Genomic DNA, 23,450 nt, shown 5'->3' with positions numbered 1-23,450 from the left:
TGTTTTTTTCATTTTATTTTGTCAACTGCTTTGGCAATACCATTTTTTGTTTATGCTAATAAAGCTATATGAATAGGGTGCCTGGTGGCTCAGTGGATAGAGCGGCGGCCCATATACAGAGGCAGTATCCTTGCTGCAGCAGCTGCGGGTTCGATTCCGGCCTCAACCCTTTGCTGCATGTCGCCTCCCCCTCTCTCTCTACCCCTGTCACACTTAAAACTATCCTGTCCATTAAAGGCAATAAAAGCCCCAAAAAATAATCTTTAAAAAAAAAGGTATTTGAATTGAATTGAATTGAATTGAAAAGGTTTGGATGGAGAAGAGAATGATATTCATGCCGGTAGTGTTCACAGAGGAGAGTAAAACCACACAGCGAGAGGGTAATAGAATCATAGTGGCATTATAAAAACTGAACTGTACAAAGAGTTGGAGCTCAAATTTAGAGAAGCAGAATGTAAAAAAGGAACAGCCAGGTAAGTGTCCTTTTCCAAACACACATGTAAATGCATACACATGTGCACACATACACAGACTTTTTCCAAGGGACTGGGGGACACCTGCTAGCATTTTCCAAAGCTCTGATCAAGGGGATGGCAGAGCATACAGAAGGGTTCGGGAGGGAGTGAGAGAAAAACAACAACAGTTGAGGTTTGGCAAAGGCATAGTGCCGTTATCATAAATTCATGTCAGTGGGCTTTGAAGCCCTCCCTAGACAGAGAGGCTGTGCCAAATGGCTTGTGCTTCCTCCCTGTGTGTTTGTGCCTGTTTATTTGTGCACTCCTTGTTGTTGTTGTGTGTGTGTGCATGTGTGTATAAGTGTGAGTGTGTGTTCCCCTCTTTCATCTCTATTCAGAGGGATGCACACTCTGGCTGATTATGGGAGTGTTCATGTGTCAAACAGATCCAGAACTTGGTTAAAAAAATAACAATAAAATAAAAAGAGGAGCCCATTTTTTTTCTCCTCTTGGGCGTGAAGTGAAAAATACAGGGGGGGAAAAAAAACGGAGCATCTGTTGTCCCATAAATGGAATTTTTCCATTGGCCGGGTGGGATGAAACCAAGAGAAGACAACCAAGAAGACAAAAAAAAACGACGTGTTCCTAACAGTTAGGACTATACGGATGAAACTGGTACAACTTGTTTCCTAGTTTCTAATCTTCATCCACACATCACACAGTGTAATATATAGTAAGTGGTCAGTTACAACTGACTCTAATGCATTTATTGTGTGCAGAAAGACACTTTGCAAATGCAACTTAACACATTTCAGCAAGCTGCCTTTACAAAGCTCCATCAATGACCCTGTTAGTTAAAGGTACAATGCAGGATTGTTGGTTACTGTTTGTAAACACACTCGCCAGCGAAAGTGAAAGTAAAAGCCAACCCCAGGTTCAGTCTAGTTTGACGCTTTGCCTGGCTATATTTGTGTTTTTTGCTGCTGCGTCTCTTGGATGTCTGCTGCTTGCGGTCACTGGTCACAGCCCCGGGCACAATTAAGTGCTGTCAGGACACACGCCTTTAAATGTCCCAAACACAGAAAATGAGAAGAAAATACTAAAATCAGGCAGAGCCTCCGCAGTAAAAACACATGGCTACACATTTATGAAAGCTTTACCTTAATATTATACCTTTAAAGCAACAAAACTTCACATTGAGGGAAAATTTCAAAAAATGTTTTACTAAAAGATAATAAGATCTTTGTTAATGGCAGAGAACAGTAGTGGTAGGGGAAAAACCAATACAGTGTAGTATCATGATATTTTGCAAAGCAATATCGTATCGATACATGGACGCCAAGTTTTGAGTTTTATATTTTCTATTATTATTAATTATTAATAGGGTCGCTTGCTCGACGTGTCCCGTCACTACGTGCTCAATGTCCTATGTCATTACGAGGGACTAGAGACAGCTGGCCAACATAAATATGACGAAGCAAAAGCTCTGCAACATGCAGTATTGAAATAGAAGATGCACCCTCCAGTTTCAAATCGGGAATGTGGCGGCATTTGAGCTTTCTCAAGTCAGAAAGTAATAAAGGTGATAAGATAAACAAAAAGACAAAAACAGTCTGCAAATATTGCAAAAGGGTGTTGAACTACACAAACAGCTAGCCAGCAGCTCCAATCAGCCACGCCTCTGCACGTTCCTCCTTAACAATGACTACAGGGCCAAACCACACTGACAAGCGTATTTGCAAACTTGCTTGGCAAAACTTATCACTCGCCAGTGGGAAATGGCTTAGTTCTTCAAACTCTCCCTCTCTTCTTTCCCCTCTAGCAAAAGCAAACCTTTCCACAGCAGCCACCTCTGTCCAAAGTGAAAGGGTTTTTTTTTTTAACAGCAGGGGACATTGTGATGGTCCAGACATACATTCATTGCATACTTTGTCTTTTGCATTCATTGATTTGATATAGAATTTAAGTGAGATGAATAGAGGGAAAACTTTATCTTACATGATAAAACAGATGTTGATAAAGTGTTCCTTTGTAGACATATAATGTGACATAATTTGCAGTTTGCAGAAAGCTGGACAGTGCGGCTGGTATCGGTGTAGATGCTGTAGAAAATGAGTATTGACATAAATTCAAATATGCAGCATCAATTGATAAATTGATATTTTTGACACTACAGGTTAGACAAACCCAAGAGTGCAATAAAACAGCAGCATTTAACACAGTTCCCCAGTAAAAAACCAAAGGCTGCTTGCACAAGCTTCTAAACAAATGCAGCAGCTCAAGCCAATTTGCATATTGGTTTTGAGATATGCAATGCATCTCTGCCTATTTGTGGAGCCAAACGCTGCAGACAAACACCCCACTTCCAATTTCTTATAGCGACGCAACACTTGCTCGCTCGCTAAAATACACTTTTCTGGAACAAAAACTGTAACAGAACTGAGGCTGCTTTCTTTGTTAAGAGGAATTAGGCAAGTCTATTCATAGAAGCTTAATTTCAGCTTTGTTGACGTTTGTGTAACCCAGTGAAAGTGTCATAAGCACAAGCAGCAGACGGCAGTATTTGAACTAAAACAGAGTCATAGACTCAGCATTTCAATGCTTTTATAATTAACAGTAAACAGCTTGTTGTCACCTTTTACCTCCTGCTTTGAAAGTTAATGGTTTAAACCTTGACTACTCATGATGAATCTTTTTATTTTGACTTTGGGACCAAAACCACATTATAAATCTGTATAATTTATCTTCCTGTAACAAGTCTGTTGTGGTTTGAAGTCAGAAACCACAGTCAGGAGGTGAACTTTTGATTCCTATAATAATGCAAGGACTGAAAAAGTTCCCTCAGGCTTTGTGTAAGGGTAACATTTCAAGGAGTGAGAATAAGGCAGAGCTGTTTCCACTGTTTTTCTCTGCTGAATGTGAGAAGACAACATGACTGTTACGAGTTGTAAAGACACCCCATCAATTCCATTATCTGATGCATGGACCTTTAAAGCACGGCGAGAGTGCTGCTGTAAAGACCGCAAAGTTAGGACTAATACAATCTTTCACTGATGCAAATGAGCGTGCAGAGTGGCTGAGCTTGAGTGCACTTGGCTGGGCTGTCTTTGCTGTGTTGCGGGTCAGCAGCCTAGATTCCTAAGAGACTGCCCTCCTAAGCTGTAGAGATGAGCTTAACACTTCACAAATGTTTGAAGAAGCCAAACAGCGCTGGCAAAGAGAGCCTGACATTTCCCATGTCGAGGCAGTCATCTGAAGAGGAAATAAGGTGAGCTGGGAAGCGGGAGGCCAGACCACTTTGAGATGGACTGCATTTAAATGGTGCGGGGGTGAAGGAATTCATCTGCACACACTGAAAGGCATTTGCGTGCGTGTGCCTGTGTTTGCGCACGAGTGCTTCGAGTTTTGACTGAGGAAGTACAAACAACGTGTCAAAGCACAAAGATCGATGATTTGGGCGAAAGCTTGTACATAAATAATACAAACCCAAATACACTCTCCAACCAGAACACGCCATGAATGTTATTCATCACCCAGCCACAAAATATAGACCCTATGTGTAACCAAGCTTAAGACAACCACTGCCTTTCACACGGCCAGCCTGCGTGCATTCCAGACACACACAATTAACTAGGCTCCTACGATGTCTTCATGCTCTCAGAGGTGATTGTCCATTCACCGTGTGCATATTAAAGCATAAATAATCCATGCAGACACATTTCCCTCTATTTAGTTGGAGGAAACCTCTGATAGATTATTCATGTCTCGGCTGCACGTTCAACCTTGAGGCGTTCTCCTCATATCTATGGTTAACAATATGACATATGAGAGCAAGGGTGACATTCATCTCCCTCCCACCCTCTTTCTCTCTCTCTCGCTCTCTGCCTCCCCACCATGGCTGCACCAGCTCTCTGGGATGGGCAACAGGAGCCCCCACCAAGGACACATTTGCCTGTGATAATTTGGCTACCAGGGGCGTGCTCAGTCGCTGCCTCTCCAGTTTCCGCTCTCAGCTCTATGGTCCAGGATAAATTACACCGATGGATGCACTCAAACATGCAATCATTTGACACAATTTGATTCACCTCTCGGTCAATGGCTTGATGTGGTACAATGATGGAGCACACTAATAATCTGCTTTATTCATTATGTTTGAATATGCAGAAAATCATTTGGAAAAAGAATCAAATTACCATATTGGCTTTACTAAATCTCTATCACTTAAAGGGATACTTCACCATTTTCTAACCAGCTTTGTCTGAAAATAATAATGTGTGTAGAATGAGTAGATGAACTGTTGTAAACTTCCCTCTATCTAACCAGTGCCTAGATACGATGACGCAAATTGATGCAAAACATGTCTGCTGCTCAAAGCTACAGGCTGTACTTCCACCACGGACACAAAGACACAGATCGGGAGACAGACCCACTCCTCTCTGTGTCTCTCTAAAAGTCAGGCCGAATTAAATGGTAAAACTAAGCAGAGCTGATCAAAAATAAATCAAGATTATGTCATTGCACAGCCTATTTCTTGCCTGAAATGGTTTTAGAAATGCATTTTAGTGCTGCGTTTACCCAACAGAGGTTCTGTCCAGCCACGTTCATTGATGCAGCCAGGCAGCGAATCACACAGAAGTGAAAGGTGGCTTTTGGTGTTGGGATCTTACTGTGAAATCACTGAAAAAGTGGCAGTATTTGACAACTTTGTAATGAGAACGAGCTGGTTTAGCTGTAATAGCTTAGTTTGTAAACAGGAAGTGGGCACCATACTGCTTCCTGCACAGTGAAAACCAAGGCTGAAAAAAACTGAGATCCAAAGGCAACACTAAGCAGCACTTATCAAATATAAACAGAAACAGCTTGAGCTGTTGTTTTTTTGGTCTGATGCGGCACAGTGCAATCTGGTAGTTGTAGCTTTTCTCTGTTTTCTCTGGTCATGTAGCACCAATTTCAAAAGTTAACTGCGCCTTTCTACTGCATACACAGCCTAGTTCTATTAAAAGGCCGTTCCTCCAGCAGTGATATAGTTTTTTTAGCACCTGCTTATACTGTCCAGTCACTTTATGTTTTATGTTAATATCCTCTTAGCAGATGGCCTCCATTTATCATTTTATCTTTTGTGCAACATCATTGCTTTCATTTCTCAGATAAAATTATTTGTAAGTATTTGTTGTAAAATCAAAACCCTCGAGATAACTCGAACCTCAAGATATCAATCTGTGCTTACAACAGGAACACAGTATTTTTTATCTCTCAGTGTTCACTCTTTTTATCAAGTTTGCAATCTTGGGCAGTGATATTATATGGCTGAAGAAAAATTTGTCCTTAAATCTCATCTTACAAACGAGCCTTGAAGAGGACAGTACATCTTATAACTACACTGGCCCTGAACCAAATGGGAACAAATGAAAACGACAGGGGACGGTGCAATGATATGCAGCAAGGATTTTAGATTAGTCAGTAGAAAGCGTGACCAAAACATCTTAGACTTCAGAGAGAAGAGAAGAGGCAAGTCTCAGCTTCATTTACAGGGAAAGTGTCACTGAAACTCTGATGGAATTGCCCGGTCAGGAGGCAGACACAGTTGATGTTTGTATCTTTGCAGCCCTATTGTAGACACTTGACCTGAATCCCTGATTGAAATCAGATATTTATTACGCCTCTATTGCCAACAAAAAAGTTTAATTAACTCCACACTCTCTTTTGTACTTGTGGAAGCTTTTTTTAACAGCGAGCAGCCAGAGCTATCTTACTACCTCTGGCAGGGTTAATTGTCTTGCTTTAGGGCAGGATAGCAAGACTGGGTACCAATGAGTTAGATAGGACAGCTATGTAGCTGCCAGTTATCTTTACTGCTACGAGCACATGAAACAGATATAAAAAGTCACTAAGCTGCCCTCAGAAATCTGAGAATGACAGAAAAAGGACACACAGTGTCAAAGAAACCTTTACTAATTCAGCAAGACTCTTAATTCAGCAACATTGCAAAAAAGAATGAGGAGTAAATGATCTGGATTCACTGTGTCATTTGTCAACATCAGATACTGTCGTTCCTCGTAATGACACCCGGGCTGAGATAGGCCAGTGAAAGCATAAGATAGATGAATGAAGGATTTGTTAATTACTTTCGGTACCAATGAGGTGCGTTATCTAAAATGCAAAAATCAGTCCCTACATGTATCTCTTTAAAGTGACTGGGACATTTTAGAAGCTGTTCTTGCAGAATAAATTAGGAATAATTTGAATGAGTAATTTCAATAAAGAATTCAATTTAAAAGCAGAGGAGTGCATACAAAAAAATGTTAGACTAGACAAGGGTGAAACAAAGAGTGAAACAAAAAGAGTCTGTGACTATGTTTACCTACATGCTAATGTTCCACTATTAATCCAAATATGACAATGTCATAAATGGAGGTGGGTGGGGTGGTTGTCAATTGGTTAACCTTTCTATCTAGTATGTGTCCCTTTTTTTTTTATCATACCCATGATTCTTTTTTCGCCTCAGCGGCAGTTCGAGTGGTGGGGTGGATAATTGAACAGTCGATCCAGTCATTGATCAGATCAATGGATGAGTGGAGAAGTTACTGCTAAAGCAAACTTTTAAATTCAGTGTAATTAACTATTAAGTTTCATTTTCACTGCACCTGGCATTCTCCTGCTCCATCTGTGCCCAGAGTATGTTCTGTGCTCCGACAGTGTGGTGCAATCAATAACCAAATAGTATTTATATTCTAATAGCACTCCTAATGAACAATCCAGCTCCAAAAATATATAATCAATATGTGGCGGCAGATGTTTTAATCGTGGTGGGCCACAATGAATAAATGAATGTGTAGGAAACCCTGAAAGAGGGGGTCTGTGTTTGCATGGTCCAGTAAGTCAACCACTGACAAAAGCAGCTCTAGCCATTGTACTTTGATATATTTTAAAGTGATAAACAACGTGTAAAGGGACATTAATATCTATGTGCAAAGCTGCATGTAAATAGGAATATTAGTAGAATGTTAATTTTCATTAGGCATGTACAAAGATTAGTAGGAATACTGTCTTTTTTTGGAATAAGGGCAAAAAACTGGAATATTTTGCACTTGGCATTGCGTGTAATGGCTGCCCAATATATTCAAAACACAAGAAGGCAAGGGTGAAATAATAGAGAACTACATCTATTGTGCATTTAATTTGCATTGTATATTTATCCCCTGTACATGTCTCTGTCTGTAAGCGTGACCATGAATGTGCATGTATGAGTTTATTTTAACTACTTTTTAGAGCCCGATTTACAATGTTATCCTCTCTGCTTTCTGTCGGTCGAATGCGCTGATCTTAAGCAACTAGAGCATGAGCCTTTGTTGTGTAGCTGGTGGATTTACAAGAAAAGGAAACTATTATTGGTATCTCATTTTTCAACCTACCCTTTTCTAATACTCCTTAAGGAGCACCATGCAAGTGCAGATGCAACAGAAAACTACACAACAAACAATTGGAGGTGGTGATATATACCCTCTCTCTCTCTCTCTCTCTCTCACACACACACACACACACACACACACACACACACACACACACACACACACACACACACACAATATCCACTATCACAGTTCCACTTGGTATGATTCACAGCCCAGTGTCCACTGTAAAATGTCAAGATGGAATGAGGTTGATATTAAAAAATCCAATAACCCAAAGGGGTCAAGTATAAATGCTGAAGAAAAAAAACCAAAAAAGTAATACAGTTAAAGTCAGTGGACTACCAAATTATGTGTCCTTGTGCCATTTAGCTCGTAATCATATACAAACAGCCACATTTTTATCACCATCTCATATCAGGAGAGTTATCAGTGTTATGAAAAGCTCCCGCAGCCATCTCAGCATCACAGTAACAGAGAAGGTGCTTCTTCTACTGAGCCATAAAATGCCTCTCATCTCTTTCCAAATTGAAAAAAAAGAAAAAAAACAAAACAACGCCTCTCTATTTTCCTTCCAGAAAAAAGGCTTTCACTAAATTAACACTTAATTAACAAGGGCCACGTAAAATCACACACAGGTGGGCAAGAAGGCACAGGGCTCTCCCTCGACACTGATTAATAGAAAGTAACTGGTCACCATTTCTGGAATCCTCGTTTTCTGTTTTTTTTTTCACTCCTCTCCTCTATTACATTTCTCAAACTTTCAGAGTGGAAGCTTCCAGTATGGTGCATGAGGGATGTGCACCTAAACCTGTGAGTGTAAAAGTGTGCCTGTGTATCAGTGTGTGTCATAAAGCATGGTGTGATTTCCCTAAACACCCTTTTCTCCCTCCAGACGCCTGCCCCCCTGGCCCTACATGCCCATCCCTCCTCGCTTTATTACCCAGCCCTGTGATTAATGTCCCTCTGTCACACACTGTGGCTCCTGTGGTGGGAGGGAGAGAGGAAACAAGAGAGAGCTGTATACACACAGACTATTGCTAGCAAAGCAGCAGCAGCAAGCTGAACACACAAACTCATGGTGTGGTAGATTGTTTAGTAAGTTCAAAAAGCTACAAACAGAACAATTTAGCATCCATCATAGTGGTGGTGAATCATTTTACCATCATGCACACCTGGCTAGTCATTAGACAGCCCTACGAGCTGCGACAGGAGCATATGAGAATGGAGAATGATCCAAGATAATGTTTGTGTGTGTGCTGTGTATTCGTGGTTGTGTTGTGGTGAATATCCCCCAACCCACCCAAGGTGGACAGGAGGAAAGGCAGCTGACGAATTGCGCAGAGCATCTGTGACAGACCATGACTGCACCTGTTCACCTGAGGGAGCTCACAGTGTGTGTTTATGTGTGTGTGTGTGTTATTGTGTTTTTAATCTCCTCGCCTACTGCTATCTAGCCCAGCTGATCCGTGCAAACCCCCCTCCACACATTCTCAGCCAATCAGGGTGACTAAATATTTGAACTGCGCAGATGAGAGAGTCTCCGCTCTGACTGTGCCTAATGTTTAGTAAATATCTTATGACTTCTCAGGTCGCCACTCTACCACACAAACATTGAGTCCGGATGAAAACAGAGGAATTTTTAGATTTTGTGTTTGAGGGAATCAGTTTAAGAGATGGATGAGGGGGCCACCCCAGTAGCTCCACATATAAAGGTTTGATTTAAATTTGACCTGGGACAATATACAAACCAATTACTGCCACAGTTGAATGCCTCTGCAAAACTCTCAAGTTGCAGTTACATATGTGTCCAGATTTATAGACTGTCATGTGTTATTTTCAAGTGTTTTTGCAGAACATTATGGTGTCACAGTGAAGTTGACCTTTGACCTTTGGGATATAACACATCATTACTTAATTGTTTTCTTCAATTAGACAAGACTGTGTGAAATGCTGTCATGATCAGTGTATAAATTCATGGATACTGGCCATGTTTGCGAGCGGACATTTTTGCCAAATTATTATTATTGTGTTTAAGAGAATGAAACAGATGCAAGGTTGCAACGACCTTGACTTTAACCTGAGACCACCAAAGTCTAACTAATTGATCCTTGAGTTTAAGAGGACGTTTGTGCCAAATTTGGAAGAAAAAAAAATCCTCAAGGCGTTCTTGAGATGTCAAATTTACGAAGTTGAGACAGATGCCAGGTCGCAGTAACCTTGACTTCTGATCGACAAAATGTAATCAGTTCATCCTTGAGTCCAAGTGGATGTTTGTGCCAACTTTAAAGAAATTTCCTCGAGGCACCATCACCATTAGGTGAGGATGACACACATGCAAAGTTACAGTGACCTTAATGTTTGACCAACAAAATGTAATCATTTTATTCTTGAATCCAAGTGGACATCTGTGCCAAGTTTAAACAAATTTCTTGAAGGCATCCTCGATTTATCCCATTCACAGTGACTTTGACCTTCCATCATCAAAATCTAATTAGTTCGAATCGATGTTGGTGCCAAATTTTAAGAAATTCCCTCAAAGCATTCTCCAGATCCTGATGTATAGTAAAAGTGGCCTTAACTTTTTATGAAAATGAAATCAATTCATCTTTGAATCCAATTAAACATTTGTGCCAAATTTGAAGAAATTCCTTCAAGGCGTATCTGAGATATCGCATTTACAAGAATGAGATGGACCCAAAAACATGATGCTTCCAGCCATGGCTGTTGCTGGCGGTAAGGCATAAAAAAGAAGCTGTAAATGAATATGGTATTCACTGTGGAGGTAGATTTTACAGTTGCCACTTTTTGAATATGTGGTAATGACTTTATAAAAGAACTACTATTTCACTATGAAACTTGGCTCTGTCTTTTATTCTGCTGTAAATCTGGTTTTACCAAGATTCGAAGCCAGAGAAATCAAAATGTGATATTTCTCATCACTTCAGATATAGAGCAAGATATTTTATATTCCTTTCTCCTTACACAGCATTGCTGAGGTGAAAATGAGAACATTACTCTAGTGTATTACTGAATCTGATACTGTTATGGTATGTTCTGGAGCAGAGCGGTGCTGGAGAAGCAGGTTGTCCTCTACAGTTGGCAAGTCTGTTTTGTCAACATTATTTCAAGAGGTTGCAATAAAATAATATTTCCATGAAAATACTGTTTTAGTATATTCAATATAGTTTGCTGTGGGACCTGCATTTTACCTGCTGAAATCTATAAACAACAGTAAATAGTGCCCACAATGTGATTTTAAATGGTAATTTAGAGTAAAGTGCAGTTTTTAAATACAGCTGGTGAAGCTCTCATTCATGGCTTCAGAGCAAACGACCAACTGAATGTATTGAAATAATGTAGCTTTATCTAAATTAAAACAATTTCGTGACATTATGTGATAAATCGTTGGCGAACATACAAGTATTGATTCAAAGCTTTACTGAGTGTGGCTGTATGTTGAGGGAATAGGTCTGAATTGTTTTGTGCAGTGGGTGGCTTAGCACAATGAGAAGGATACTTCTCTCCAGTGTAATAGCTTTTATCACAGTGGGAGGCGAGAGAATACCGATGCATAGCAGGAAAAGCTTGGCAGCGGCGGTGGGGGTGCCCGGTGGCTGGCAATGCCGAGACTGAATCAAGGACATGTATCTCAGGATCAAACACGTCCTCTCTTCAGGCGTTCCCTCACAAACTGCAGGCCCCTCCGTCAGCTAATGCCAGGCTAAGTTGTTCAAAGAACACCCCGAGGAGAGAGTATTTATGCATGGAAGAGAGAGGGATAAAAACCCGAGAGGAGGAGGAAGAGGAGCATAAGCTCATATTCAAACAAAAACAAACACACAAAGCCTAATCAATGGCGAGCAAGCAGGGCTGTGTGCTGTGGGTGAGAAGAAAGGTCTGTGGGTTGGAGAGATGAGGGGCGTCCGGATGGCCGTGTTGATGTTCTCAAATAGCACTTTCCCTTTAACACAAAGCCGCAACGAGAGCCCTAAAATGCATGATGTGGTCCTTATAAATACAAATTAGTTTGCAAGTGACCTCTCTGGTTATATAAAGGCTGCCACATGTGTGTAAATGTGTGTGTGCGCTTGCCTGTTTGTGTCAGAATAGAGCAGGACATAATGTGCACTTAGACTGCCTGTGTCATTGTGTCTATATTGATTGTTTTTTAATGTAGTTCATTTAAATATGCTCCATTAAAATATGAATAGCTTTCTCTCGCTGTATATGTGTTTTCAGTACATGCTTTAGACTTATCATTCGCAGCTGAGTCATGCTGCATGCTACAATCTCAATTATCAAAGGTGTCTATCAGCTTTGATAGTTAGTGAAGGTCAGCCTCTAGAAAACTGTGTGAATAAAGTGGGAGGGGTGGGGGTGGGGTGGAGGTCTCACGGCTTCTGTGTTATCTGTTGACAATCAGACCTCACACTAGAAAAAACTAGCAACCTCAACAAACAGGTTCGACTGTAATGAACAGCCATGGGAACCGATCCAAGACCAAAAAAGCGCTGAGAACAGGTGAACTGATGTTTATCTGTAACCACATCTGTGACGCGTGACAACATCTAACAGAAAATTCCCACTGCTGTGTTTGAGCAGCCTATTCACCCAAGTTTTAAGTGTTCTTCATTGAAGGCAAAACAGAACTGAGAATTTTTTTTTTAGTTATTTTTTTCATTGTGCATGCATACAGCGACTTGGTGCATTCACTGTTCACAGTAGTCAGAGGCACTCTGACCGCAGTGAACAGCGGTCAGTCAAGGAAGATCCTTGCTTCAGCCAATCAAAAGACCTGGGCCTCTTTTCCAACTTGCGACTTAAGACCTTGTATAATTCACATTTCCTCTGGCTACAGCTCACTCTTCAACCCCTCTTTCTCTCAGTCCTTAAGTGTTCTAATGGCGGAGCAATTGCAGCAGAGCAGCCACAGGCAAGCTATTAGATATAGATGTCTGAGAGGAACAAGCCTCACATCATTCCTGCTAAAATCAAGCTATTTATATCTATCAAACACTTAACATGGAAAAGCTATAACCTGGAAGAAAATAAATATGATAGTCTAGCATTACAGGGGCAACTGTAATATATGCATATACTGTATGACAATAGACTGTATGAAAAATAATGGATGTAGCCAGTAAGACTTTTGGAGTCAGAAGTGACTATGTTTGGACAAGAGGGTGAAGCTGTGCAGAAGTGAGGGCTGGATGGGTGAGTTATACAATAAATTATCCCCATGTCATGAATGTTTAAATTAGCAATACAGACCAAAATTGTTTTTTGTACCAGGCTGTAAACATGTTTGTTTCTGCTGTGAATATGTTTGACTGACAGCAGTAACTGTAAATCCCATCTGTCCACCAACGTTCGTAGACTTTGTAGGATTGAGGTTGTGAAGTTTGGTCACCAAAATACAGTGTCAGGACAACATGTAATGCCAACCTCAATTTGACATAGAAGAGATACCGATATATTGCTGGTTTTAAGTTGTGTTGTTAAGTAACAAAAATCTAATATCATCTTGACCTGGAATAACTACATTTGTCGTAAGGTATGGAAAACTAAACACAACATCTACAAAATGTCACAATGTAGCACACAACATGAACTTCTAACATCATTAGACATTTAAAATACTGTGAGCCAAATTTCTGCCATAAGATTCCAACATCTTTCTGATGTCATATTATGATGACAGGTGCCAGCTGGGATGACGTATAAAATTAATAAGTCTATAAATGTAACAAATATTTACATATAATCACTCAAATATTATAGGAGAAAAGTACAAAATTATAGAAAATATTGTGCTATATGTTATATACACACATGTAGCAAATAACTGTAAGAAAGACAACGAAGATACAGTCAATTTAAATGTAAAAAAAAATTCTGGACAGGTTTTTGTGTCTTTTACACTTAAAGTTTGTATGAAATTGCATATAAAATTGAAATTAAAAAAAAAAGAAGTTGACAGACAAGTGAGAAATTGTATGACAGCCTCATATCAGCGTTTTCTACTGGTTCTTTCAGCTTGTCTCTATACAATATATAAAAAAAAGTTATTGTGCTGCAAGCAAAACATGCTCAGTGTATTCACCAATGAATAGACAGACTCCAGGTGGTACATTTAGCTGGAGCTGAAAAAAGAGAAAAAGAGAGAGGAAAAAAAAGCATATTTACCCAATAATAAACAGGCACATTGTACACGGTGCCAAAATGTGCACTACAAAAACCCATAGGCCTAAATACAAAACAAAGCATGAACACATGAGAATGTGATCCTCTATTTCTAACATAAACTGTCTCCATATATCAAACATCAAATAATAAGAACAGCTAACAAAACAAGCCAGTTGACCAGCCTACTTTCAAAATGGGATTAGGTTGTAATGTCTGAGGCAGACATGTTAGCGGGAAGGAACAAAGAGACACTGAAAGCCACAGGTCATAAGTATCTTGCTACCTTTACCTGAAGAGAGACATGAAGGGTGGCACAGAGGGTGGCAAGGAGACAAGAAGGAGACTTATTAGAAGATGAGGCGAGCAGCGTGGTGAATCAGTGGCTAATCCTCCGTTTCCTCTAAGCCCGTGTAATTAGGACATGGGGGATTGCACCGTGACAGGGGATGCTTCTGGACCGCCTTGCTTTTTTTTCCCTCTCTTTTGTTTATTTCTTCCCTCTTTAGCCCGAGTTTATGGCAGTTTGTCATCTAAATATAGCTTGCTTGTGTGTGCTTTGTCGTTACTGTGTGTGCATCGCAGCATGTTCACTCATAAACAACATAAACAGACACAGCATGCCTGCGCCATGTTTTATTTCTACTCACTACTACTTATTGTTTGCAGATGTGAGTGAGAGTACGTTTTTTTTTTCTTTTTCTTTTTGACGCTTTGGTCGCTGCGTGACACACTTAGACTGTATTTGGGCATGTTTGTAGGAATCAACTGGGCTGTTTCAGTCACACAACACTTCCTCCTCCACACACACACCAAAAATACAAACACTACGTATTTGAAGGGTGTCTATAACTGCAGAGCCCTCGGAGAGAGAGCACAGTATGGACTAGATATGAGACCAGAGACCAGAAAGGCTGATCAGCATCCTTGTGTGTGTTAATAGCCTTAATCTACTTCCTTCCCCCAGTAGACAGCAAGGAGAGTTGCCTTGGCCCATTTAGAGAGATAGTGAGTGCAAGAAATAAAGAGAGAAAGACAGAGAGAGAGAGAGAGAAGGGAGGAGGCAGGGAATTAAAAAAAAAGAGAGAATCTATGACTCACCAGCTCATTACAGAAATCCCGTTTCTATTCAAGGAGAAAACAGGTTTAAAACACCCTATTAAGAAAAGAATGAAGGGAAACCTTTTGTTGCTAATTCACAGAGGGTCGTCTTTTGAAGTGCTTCACTCCAACAAATTTTTACATTCCAAACATACCACATCAGTGATGCTACTTACAACACTCTGGATTTGAGGTATCTCTTCTTTAACTGATTAAGTGCTAAAGATCTGGCGCAGTGGCCTTGTCCTGACAAACTTGGAGCCCATCGGATATCAGCCTGACAACACTTTAGCCTCAGGGGGCAACAGCTGATATTTCCTTGGTTCCAGTGAAGCCAACGTATATCTCGAAAAAAGATGCCTGCGCCAGGACTTCCTCTTCTAGGCACCGGTCATTGTATACACAATCTTGAAACCCATTGGATATCGGTCTGACAATAATTTAGACTTTTGAAGCAAAAGCCAACGTTTGAGAGTTTTGTTATAAGTAGTGGATATCCAGAGAACAGACATCTGGGCCACGACTTCCTGTTCCAGGTGCTGGTCATTGAATATAAAATCTTGGAACACATTTGCTATCGGCCCGACAACGATTTAGCTACTTGTGGCCAATATTTCAAAGGTTTGGTGTAGCCAGCAGATATCTGGAAAACAAGTGTTCAGGCCAAAATTTCCTTTTCTGTAAGCCAATCACGCTGGTCACAATCTCAGAACCTATCGTCAGTCAGTCTGACAGCAATTTAGTCTCTGAGGGCAATGGCTAATATTTCAGGGGCTCCAGATAACGATTATCTGGGCCAGAACTTCTTCTCTGTGCTGATCATGGTCGACACAATCTTGGAACCTATTAACTATTGGTCTGACAATGATTTGGCTTTTAGGTGCAGCAGCAAATATTTCAGGGGTTCTAGTGTAGTTAATGGATATACGGATAATGGATATCTGGGCCAGAACTTATTCTTCTGTGGGCTGATCATAGTAGACACAATCTTGGAACCTATCGTCTATCAGTCTGATGATTTAGCTTCTGGGGGCAACGGCCAATATTTCAGGGGTTCTGGTGCAGTCAGCAAATATTCAGAGAACAGATATTTGGGCCAGTATTTCCCCTTCTGTAAGCCAATCATGATCCAAACAATCTCAGAACTCATCGACTATCAGTCTGACAATGATTTAGCTTCTGGGGGCAATGGACAACATTTCAGGGGTTTTGGCATAGCCACAGGATCCAGAAAACAGATGTTTGGACCAGGACTTCCTCTTTCAGTTACTGGGCATTGAATATACCATCTTGGAACCCACTGGCTATTGGTCTGACAATGATTTAGCCTCTGGGAGCAATAGCCAATATTTCAGGGGTCCCAGTTTTACCAGTGGATATCTGAATAGTGGATGTCCAGGTCAAGAACTTCCTGTTCTGTGCAGTGGTCATGGTAGACACAGTCTCTGAACGCATCAGCTATTGGTCTTGTGAGAATTTAGCCCCTGGGTATTCTTTATACAAAGATATTTGCATGCTTTTGCAGATACATCTTTTAAAAAAGCAAATAAAAGGCTAAATCGTTGTTGATAGCAAATGGATCCCTGCACTTCATTTCACCCAATATGTTTAAATTTTGTTATCCATACAGACTCTTTACCTGCATCCAACCAAACCCTGCCCAAACATGATTGGTCAATACTACTCTGACAACAAGCATAAATCAGAATGCTTCCGATAACAACACCTCGTCCTGTTTATTGTAAAGAGATTACTGTCCTGATAACTGTCCCAAAACAACAAGGAAATAAACACATCCAGCATTGTTGAGGCTCCATTCAGTAAATCCATACAATAACAAGACCCACCAGACATCATACAATCCTGTCACATTTGCTAAATTAAATCACTTTCTTTTATTCTCTCCCTCTGTCTCTCTCTCTCCCTCTCTCGCTGTGTCTCTCTGTCTGCATCTCTGTTTGTCGCTCTCTTTTGAACAAAAGGGATTTGAACAACTCAGGGTGTCATGGCTTTGTGCAAGTAATCATTCCCATGTGCACTGCTTTAGCAGGATTAGGGAAAGTGCTTCTGATTCTCTGTCTCAACAGAACCATCACTGTGATACAACAACACATACACTATACAGGAGCAGAGTGTTGTCCTTACTATTGCATTTAGGTTCTGTGGTATCAAATGACCTTGAGCATTTAATAGCATTGAGTTTCTTCTTGTAGAATGAGACATTTATGAATTCGTAAAAATCCAAAACCTAGGCTTATTTCACAGCATGCTACCACTAACAATACCTTCATTGTAGTGGCTGAAACAGGTCAGACTCAGTTAAGATAGGTTATGTAGGTGAAACATGTCAAGTGGCTTGAAAATCCAGCCTAATGCAATCTAAGAAGGAGCAAAAACCAAAAGGAATGAATTTGTCATTGCTTGCTTGGCTGATTTTGTGTTATGTTAAATGTTTCAGGAACGAACAAAGTGACAGAAAATATCAGAAATCATGTTTTCAACACAAATACAACAAATTAATCAAAATCCTTAACCGGGGTTTGAAAGTTTTCTGCTACAGTCAAAAACCTAGCCTGACTATGTTTGGAGCTAGATGTGCTGATGATTTACTGTGTTATCTTTCAGATTCAATTATGCAGATTGTGGTACATACTGTACCACCACCAGAACCTCCAGTATTTCTCAGGAGAACAGCTGTGACACTTGCAAAGATCTGTTGTGTACCTCTCTTACATTAATTCAGCTAAACTAACAGAATCCGTAGCATGTGTAAAAATTTTGCGAGCTTTCGCACATACCTGATGTGACACCAGTCAGATGTTTTCAAACAGCCTAATCTGACAGACTAAGCCTGCTTACCAGTGTGTGCAAACAATTTTCTTCCACTCACTGGAGCACAAAGAGTCAGGCATTTTCACTGTGTGTATTATTTGTGTGTAAATCACATGGAAATATGCACTATTTGCATGTAATTTGACAAATAAAGGGGTATGTCAATGCTGGAAAAAAAGTTTTGGCTAGATTAAAGGGTTTCTTCAGCATATTTCAACTTGGACCCTGTTAGCCCATGTTTTTGTATGTAAGTAACACATTGGAACAACAACTTTTTAAAAATTAGACCAGTACTAAGCAAGGGCTGCAGCTGGCAGCAGCAAAAATTATGCACCATCAATTTACATCAACTAAGAGCGCTTGATTTTGCCACTGAGAGGCTCTGGTTGTTAGAGGATCCCAGAGAAAACACATTTCATTCAAAGTTGACCGAAACAAAACAAAACTCACAAAAGACGTCTTGCTTGATCTTTCAATTGTTCTACCAATCACCAACTCTGGTGTGGTTGATATGATCCTTTCATTCACTAAGTTATATGTGACAATAAGATAAGTTCTATAGATGCTAAAATTTCTTTAAATAGAGTCTGGTGAATTTGGTAACAGCTATTGCTGGGTTGTTTCTAGTTAGCAAAAAAGTCTTTCTCTGTAGGGATCCCTTCCATAATGTTGTCAGAGACTTATAATAACAATCTGAGCCTATCAGTGGTTTAAAAAAAAAAAAAAAGAACTTTCAGTAGACGTAATTTGATGGTGCATAATTGCCCAGAGTGGTTACAATGCAGTCTGTCTGTCGCTGCCAGCTACAGCGTCCTCAATACTGGACCTTTTTTTTGTTTTTTGGGGTTTTTTTTTAAATAAAAAAAAAATATTCCTTTCAGTCATTCAGATATGAAAACATAGGAAAGTACGTTACAAAAATACTGAAGTTAATTCTTTGATAATGTACACCATCTTATACACTGACAATGTATAAAGGTTTAACTTTTTCTTGACACCATACATGACATTGATACTGTGTGAAGTATCAAACTATCAAAAAGTGTCATCACCTCCTGTACTAAAACAGGATCGCCCTCAGCCTGACTGCCTGTGTGCTACATCTGCCAACCAGACAGAGAAAAAAAGTGTGAAGACACACCACCTGTAAAGCTACCTGCCATGCCGCATAGCAGCACACAGCTCTAAATTAATCCTCCAGCGCATGCACTCATGAGACTAATATGTGCAATAAGAAAACTGTACACTTTAGCATGTAGGCATTTGATCAATTGTGCCAATGAACAGCAGTGTAGCTCCCCTAAGGATATTGGCGAGTGTTGAACAGAGGCTAAGTGGAAAGGTGGAGAGAGGTAGGTTGAGTCGATGGTGTTGGCTTTCTCAGCCCCGGGGCCTAACACATTTAGAGAGCTAACTGACACACTTTGGATGTATTAGCCACAGTGTGCTCTGCCAACCTCTCCTCTATTTCTGCTGCACCTCCTCCTCCTCCTCCTATTGCCGTCTGTCTGTCACTACAATCTCCTCTCCGTGCAAGACTGAGGAACATGCCTAGTGTTTCAGCAACATTGCTTTAGCATTGATGTTCCCCCCGTGCCCCAGCCAAATTGGTGTTTGCCGTCTAGACACTGGTTGCTTGTGTCTCTGTATGGATAAACATGTGCGCACACTATCACTCTCACTCGTCTGTTTATAAGTATGATTAGATTAAAAGAAACTGACGGAAATGCAATAACGGTCTATTAGTCTACCCGTCAGGGGGGATAATCATTTCAAATAGAAATGTGTTTTCCATCTCACTATCTAATTTATACTTTCTTTGCCTCTCCATCTGTTTCACTCTGGAGACTAGTGGGTTATGAGCACAAGGCTTTAAAATAGGCTGGGTTCAAGTCCAGGCCACTGCAATAAAACACAAATAAATAGAAATATATAGCAATGAATACCTCTCAGACCCGGCTCATGAGAAAGAAAACCCAAAGGCGAGAGGACCACAGCTCTCTCTGACAAATGTATGCATTGAATTTGAAGGTGAGAAAAACAACTCTCCTCAATCCATGATGCCCCATTCTATGTGGTGGTTTAAGATTAGGGTCAAAGATTAGAAGGCTTACACCAGATAAGAATAGGATTAAAAGAGCTCAGAGATGTAAAATTACAGATCAGAGAACTGACGAAAACACACCTGAATTGTAAACAAACTCATAACACGGCAGCCACCTGTCCTGACGGACAACCCCGGCATCGTGGGGGGGGAAAACAAAACAGTGTCTTCCTGATGAGGGAAAGGGAAGTGAATATTATGGAAGCTGCATCAAATATTCCAGAGAGGGATTCAGCACACATCACAGGATGCCTCTGCAGTAAGTCTGTTAGATTTGGGATTAATGGACTCCAGAGGGGCATGGACACACACATGCAGGCACATACACCCACAAACACACACACAAAATCCACTACCACAACTCCGCCTGATAAGATTCACAACCGAGGCCAGAAAAGCACTGCAGTGCAGAGTAGATCTGTTCTAGTAACTCTCCACAGCAGGCGCTCCACTGCAGCATGATATGCTGTTACAACATGTTGTAAGTCAGTGAAGGCAGTTAGAGTAATTTCTTAACATTTCAGTAAATGTTGGACAACAAATGCTTCAACTGTCTCGTTGGTTTGAGAACAAGATTTCCATGAATGCAGTCTCTTTCCAGTCATGTCTATAAAATTGTTTGGACAAGTTCTTTATTTTGCTTGTCAAATTATGAACCACATGCCCAGACACACACACACACACACTCATGCATGCATACATGCACACACAACCGTAAGTTGCCTCCAAGCTCGAATAGGCTCATGCAAATTACAAAAATGCAAATTCTGGTGGTAGGGCTCAGCTGTCCTCTGATGCATTTTGAGGAAAACACGACAAAATGGGGGGTGGTGGGGGGGGGGCTCACAATGAATCTATTTCCTTTAATCTCGACAGACAGAAAGACAGCCTAATCCCAACCCTGACTGCCTTTCCACCCCGATGCCCAGCCTCTCCCCACTCTGCCACCTCCCTCCTGCATCCCCTGCCCTCTGGGTTAAAACCACAGGTGCAGGCAAATGCTAACCACTGGGTGGAAAATGCTCGTTGACAGCATTCTGGTGTGTTTGCGATTGGTCAGTGAACAATGAGGGAGTTTCCTGAACCACTTGTCGTGCTGATGGAACAGCTGGACACCAACACCAGACACAGATCAGGGTGGGAAGAGACCGTGCGGAACAACAGGGAACTTAAAACTAAAATGAGATTTAGCAGAGCTTAAGCTCATTGTCAATTCCTAAACTGTTTGTGAGTTGCAAAGGCAAAGAAAATTTGCACTAATTCAGTCAAGTCACACCTATTTGCAAGAAATTTAAATGTTTTGACTACATTTCACACTGCAAATGTGTTTTCTGGTAAACAAAGTGTGCAAAAATGAAGTAAGCTCCTGTTTACAGTAGGATTTGTCTAATTTTTTTGTCACTTCAAATCGTTGTATTATAATTCATAACAGAGCACAAGTGGTCATAATTTAGCACCTCAAAGCTGAAAAGGAAGATGGTGGCAGTCACCTGTTGTTTGATACGTCTTGAATTCTGATGTGGTTGCCTGGATACAGCTACAGCAAGAGTGTGTATTTTCTATCAGTCGACGTGTACTAATTCACTGGCTCGCTCTGCTATTGTGTGCCTCTTCTCTTTTGAGCACCAGCGGCAGCCACACAAGTATATGCAAGTACAGACCCATAGCCTTGTGCACACCCAAACTATAGCTCTCATCCCCATGATCATCCTGAGCAGCATTATCACAATCTAGGGAACTAGATTATCCCTAGGCTCAAAACTTCATCCTCTTTGATCCCCACTTGGGAGGGGATGAGAGGCAGTGCAGGGGACCATCAGCCAGATTTCCCACTTGTTAATCAAGGCAGATTTTGATCACCTTCAGGGACAGATGGACAACTGTTTTCAAAACATCACCCCGAAATGGGCTATCGAGGATACTTCCCCCAGCAGCAACAAAAACCTCACAATGTTTCTACGAACCCATAATGATCTCAGTAATGCTTATTTTCTGTTTCTAAGATCCCACAATAATCCCACTTGTTTTCTAAAACTGCATCAGATACAACTGCAGACATTTCAATTAATATGATGCATTGTGTGGCGCTGCAGAAAAATGTCTGTGCTGCATTTCACCTAAAGTGTAATAAAATTCAGCTAAAATAATGTATTGCTGCACTCAAGGACGATGTAATAAATATTTTCAATTTGCCAATTCCAACAAACTGAAAACATGAGTGAATCTGGTGGTAACTAGTGGGAGTAGCATATATAGGTTGAGTGGTGCTCACTTTAAAACCTATTACAGCAAAAAAAAAAAAATTAAATAAACATCTGCAACACACCTAACTGTCTACCTCAGCGTGGTCTGAATTTCAATGAAGTATGTGTATGTGTATGTGTGTGTGTGTGTGTGTGTGTGTGTGTGTGTGTGTGTGTGTGTGTGAACCAAAAGAGGAAGCACAAACACCCATAAGCTCTGTATGAAGATCCATCACACTTAGTTGTTCATGTTTACACTGCAAGCCTTCTAAATCTCCATAATAGATCTTTGTTGTGGTTTCGAGGTGGGATGGCGAGGTCAGCTGTTAATTGGCTGCTGGTAATTACAGATGCATCTTAAGCTTGCTGACATTGTCCGTGGGGCTTTGGAGACCTGCCTTGCAACTAATGCGCCGCAGAGATTACTGCAATGTACGGAAAATTACACAACTCTCATTCATGCATATTGAAGCAGCAATTAAAACTGCTTATTTTAAGTCTAACTTGTTTTGCAGCCAGTCATAGAGCCTTTGTGGGCATCGCATATGTTTAGTGGCTTAAATGTACAATATGCATGCTTTTCCTACAATAAATAAATACATAAACAATTCATAGACTCATCAAAAAGTAATTCCCCCTCAGTCAACACCTGTGACTCAGTCCTCTGCCTGTATTTCTGTGTTCAGGATGTTCGAGCATGCAGGTGAGGTTGGGATGTCAACAGTTAACCACTGAGATTATTTTTAACTGGTTCACATATTGGTCTTTAGATCAGTTTTGCTAGTTTTAATTTTGCTGCACTGTTCAACACCCAGGTCTGGTGGCAGCTAACATTAGGGAGCAGCACCGTACATTACTGCTAACAGCATTAATGTGGAAATATTGTTCCCACCCTCCAGTTTTGCCCAGGATGCCCCCGCCCAATTTTGAACCGCAAACCCCTTTAGTATTGTCAGTTGTTATCCCTGTTAGCACCGTTATCGCCTACAGCAGTGTCAGAACAGCTAGTGGTGCTACCATACCGATATGCTAGTTAACCACACTAAAGGGGTTTTGCCAGCTCAAAATGAAGCTGCTTACTCACAAGGGTTACCCAGAAGGAGACCAGAGGGTGGCCACA

The 23,450-nt window shown here is 40.7% G+C and overlaps 1 protein-coding gene across 3 annotated transcripts in view; it reads right to left on the bottom strand.

Moving 5' to 3' along the window:
* Positions 1 to 23,450, bottom strand: part of pcdh17 (protocadherin 17) — a 73,400-nt gene that overhangs the window by 5,428 nt on the left and 44,522 nt on the right. The gene's annotated exons all lie outside the window — the stretch shown is intronic.

The sequence above is a fragment of the Plectropomus leopardus genome, chromosome 1, assembly GCF_026936395.1.
Source record: "Plectropomus leopardus strain MGB_pleo_1.0 chromosome 1, ASM2693639v1, whole genome shotgun sequence".
NCBI lineage: Eukaryota > Metazoa > Chordata > Actinopteri > Perciformes > Serranidae > Plectropomus > Plectropomus leopardus.
Note: the sequence above shows the minus strand (reverse complement) of the source record. Positions and strands in the feature narration are given on the sequence as shown.